Source organism: Gastrolobium bilobum, unplaced genomic scaffold, assembly GCF_033153095.1.
Source record: "Gastrolobium bilobum isolate Gb01-03AN ecotype WA unplaced genomic scaffold, APGP_CSIRO_Gbil_v1 utg306091, whole genome shotgun sequence".
Classification (NCBI taxonomy): Eukaryota; Viridiplantae; Streptophyta; class Magnoliopsida; order Fabales; family Fabaceae; genus Gastrolobium; species Gastrolobium bilobum.
In genome coordinates this window covers 12664-16621 of record NW_026898606.1, presented here as the reverse complement: position 1 = coordinate 16621, position 3958 = coordinate 12664, and the positions used below count along the sequence as shown (strand labels likewise).

The 3958-nt window shown below is 40.7% G+C and overlaps 1 pseudogene; it reads left to right on the top strand.

Annotated features, from left to right (window-relative positions):
* Positions 1 to 2756: 2756 nt before the first annotated feature.
* On the top strand, positions 2757 to 3439 carry LOC133317602 (uncharacterized; annotated as a pseudogene).
* Positions 3440 to 3958: the final 519 nt, after the last annotated feature.

Sequence of the window (3958 nt, the reverse complement as noted above, 5' to 3'; positions counted from 1 at the left end):
CTCTACTTTGGGCAAACTTTCCAAATGTATCTTCGTTTGGAGATACATTTAAAAATTAAACGTAATGCAGTCGTTTTGCCCACTAAAAGACTAAGATCACCACAAGAGCTCCAGCATACAATGATTTTTCCAACAACTAAGGGTGTGCATGACAACCTTCCCGAAATCAAATTTTTTTTTTTAAATTTCTTCTCCCGGGAACAGAAATGGATAGAAAACTCGTTTGGTAAAATCAGTTTATTTTTTTGTTCCCGGGATGAACCGGTTTATTTTTTGTACTGGGAAATAGAAAAAAGAATAAAAAAAATTCTGCTTTTTTGTTCTTGGGAACAAAATGAGAAACACTTGTCTCTCTCAATTACTCTCCACCACTACCATCATCACCACCGCCACCACCATCCCGACACGACCACCGCTACCATCGTCGTACCACCACCACCACCTCCACGTCACCACCACCGTCATTAGCACCATCACTACTGTTACCGTCATCACCATTATCACTACCACTGTCACCAACTATCACCACCAGCATCATCGTAGCCATTACCATCATCACCACCACGCCACCACTACTACCACCATCGCTGCTGCCGCCACCACCATTGCCACCACCATCACTACTGTCACCGTCACCACCATTATCACTACTATCACCGTCACCACCATTATCACTACCACCGTCACCAACCACCACCACCAGCATCATCGTAGCCACTACCATCATCACCACCACGCCACCACTACTACCACCATCGCTGCTGCCACCACCACCATTGCCACCATGTCATCTCCATCACCATCGTCGTAGACACTGCTGTCACCACCACCACCACCACCACTATCATCGCCGCCACCGCCACCACCGCCGCCGCTACTACCATTGTCATGCCACTGCCACCTCCACTACACCACCGCCATTGCCATCACCATGTCATCATCATGACCATCGTCGCATCCACTGCCGTCACCACCACCACCACTACCGCCGCCACCGCCACTATGCCACCATTACCACCGATGCTGCTGCCACCACTACCATTATCACGCCACCGCCACCACCATATCATCACCATCACCACCACTACTGCCACCTCCATTATCACCACCATCGCTGCGGTCACTGCTGTCACCACCACCACCTCTATGTCACCGCCGCCATCACCATCACCACTACCATCACCGTCATCATCATATCACTACCATCACCGCCACCATACCACTACCACCACCATGTAACCATTACCACCATTGCTTCTGTCATCATTACCGTCGCCGCCGCCACTACCATGTCATCACCACTATTGCCACTGTCGTCGTCACCACCATTACCACCACCATCACAACGCCACTACTACCACCACCGCTACCACCACCACCACACCATATGAAAAAAAGTGATGATTTGAAAAAAAAATTATGCTTAATAGGAATGATTTTTTATTTTATTATTTATTATATTATCAAACACAATTCTCATTCTCGGAATAAAAATAAAATATGCTATCAAACACTTTTTTTTCTTCAGAAATTGTTTCAAGGCATATAAATAGAAAAAAATTATTTCTTTTTAGAAACAGTGTCAAAAAACAGAATGATTGTCATACAAAACCTAAATGCAAATTGGTGAAAATTCTGGCATCCATCTCCTCCAAAAAATAATGAGATAATATAAGATAAAAGAAACTCTTACAAGAAAAGATATGTAAGATTCCAGCTTGTGTAAATTTTGATAAACAGAATTGATGACATCTCTGATTTCACATCAATCATTAAAACAGAGAAAACAAATATTATAAAGAAATATGCTTAAAAATTCACATTTGCGATAACAGAGGAAGAGTACAAACAAAAATTAATATTATTAAAAAATATTCTTCAAACTGAGCAAAAAGGTACTTGAAGCAAGCTCATAGCGCAAATAATGTAGTTCTATATCCGCCCTTAACCACTAATCCGAAAATCATTTTCATCAATTGGCATTTTCCCTCTCTCCACAACAAATAACAAAAGGGAACGCACTACATGCTTAAGCCACAACATCATATAAACACTACAGTAGCACAAAATCAAATAAATTCTAGAAATTTTTTTGACTAGAAGGAACAGTCAAACAACCAAAAGATGAAAAAATATTACAACTATAACATCTACTCTTTGTTACATCTTCTTGCTTCCTTACAAATATTACATCTAAATCACTTGAATAACTGAAAACTTTTCCCTTTACAACTATTTTAATGATGGTGAAACCTAAACCCATTATTATTGCTATTAGGGAATACGCAGCCACTTACGCAAACATGGAGCGCAAAACGTGTGAATTGATATTATAATATAAAAAGAAATAAAAAAAGAGAGTGTCAAATGAATAAAAAATATTTTCATATTTGAAGTAAGTATATTTATATTTAAATTATTTAATTAGTTACATAGAAAGTGTAGTAAAAATGAATACATATTTTATACAAACATTAAATATAATTTTTTTTTTTTGAAGCATTAAATATAAGTTTCTTCTGAAGGAAGAAAATCTATTGTCACTACTTCTCTCATTTTATAGTAATGCCTTATGCCTTACGTACTAGCTTACCTCACCCTCATTATTATATTTCTCTCATTCATCTTCCTTCCTATAAATATACACCAACTCAACAATTATTGTCACTGCTTCAATTCCCAAACTGCACAAAAGCTAAAGAAAGAAAAACAACTATCCGAAAGAACACTTTGTATTGTGCTTGAAATTGGAAAATATGCAGAAAGAAGAACAAGCCATATACAAAGAGTATTTGGACTCGTTGCTGTGTCCAAGCTTCAACAGCTACACCACCGACCAACTCGCTAGTATCGCAGATCAAGTTGGCCGAGACCACTACGTGGCACAAAATGACGACGCGTTCAACCATAGTCAATACGACGACACCGATTTCGAGTTCGTCGCGTTTCGAGAGGTCGTCGACAACGAGGTCTTCTTCGACGACACCGTTTTCCCGCTCTTCAACCGCGACCTTCTGATGGAGCATCGGAGCAGCGTCGGAGTCGACGGCGCACGCGATTCGACCGCTGCGGCTCTTCCTTTTCCGATGGCGAAGTTGTTGATCGGAGGCGGCGAGCGTGATCCGGTTCAGGCGGGGACGTACTGCGTGTGGACTCCGAATTCGCCGCAAGCTTCGCCGAACAGGTGCAAGAAGAGTAATTCGACGGGATCGTCGTCCACCTCGAAGCGGTGGAAACTTCTGGATTTGCTTCGCCGGAGCAACAGTGAAAGGAAGGAGTCGTTCGTGTTCCTGACGCCGTCGTCGTCGACGAAGAAGATGAAAGAGCAGTGGAGCTCAGGGAGCATTAAGGTCGCCGGAAGACCGTCGGCGAATGGTTTCGGCGGAAACGGCGGGGAGAAGAAGGTGGCGGTGTCAGCGCACGAGGCTTTATACGTTAGGAACAGAGAGTTGAGGAAAGTTGATAAGAAAAGGTCGTTTTTGCCGTACAGGCAAGACCTCGTTGGGTTCTGCTCAAGACGTTTGGGAAAGTCCTTCCTTTCGTTTTGAGGAGTATGCTTAATCCACTTTAATTCTTTATTATTTTATTTTATTTTATTTTTTTAAAAAAAATATTGAAAATGGATCATTCTTTCTTTCTTTTTTATATATATATTTTTTCCGCTTTGAATTCAGTCTTACTTACATAACACAATAATTGATAACTCTCTAGTTCTCACACTGCAATGATTTACTAAAGGTTGCTAAGGTGACTCTGTTCAACTCTGTAATATATCAGAATTTTCTTAAAAGGCTTCTTAAGGTTCCTAAAAATAAAGTAAGTTGATTTCAACAAATTTAAAAACCAAGATAGAGAACATGGAATATGAAAATATAAAATGTTTTACTCCAATCACACGAGCTATGTTCAATCCCTAGCCAAAATTGAGATTTCACTGCCTAAGAGTATGTATTCTTTT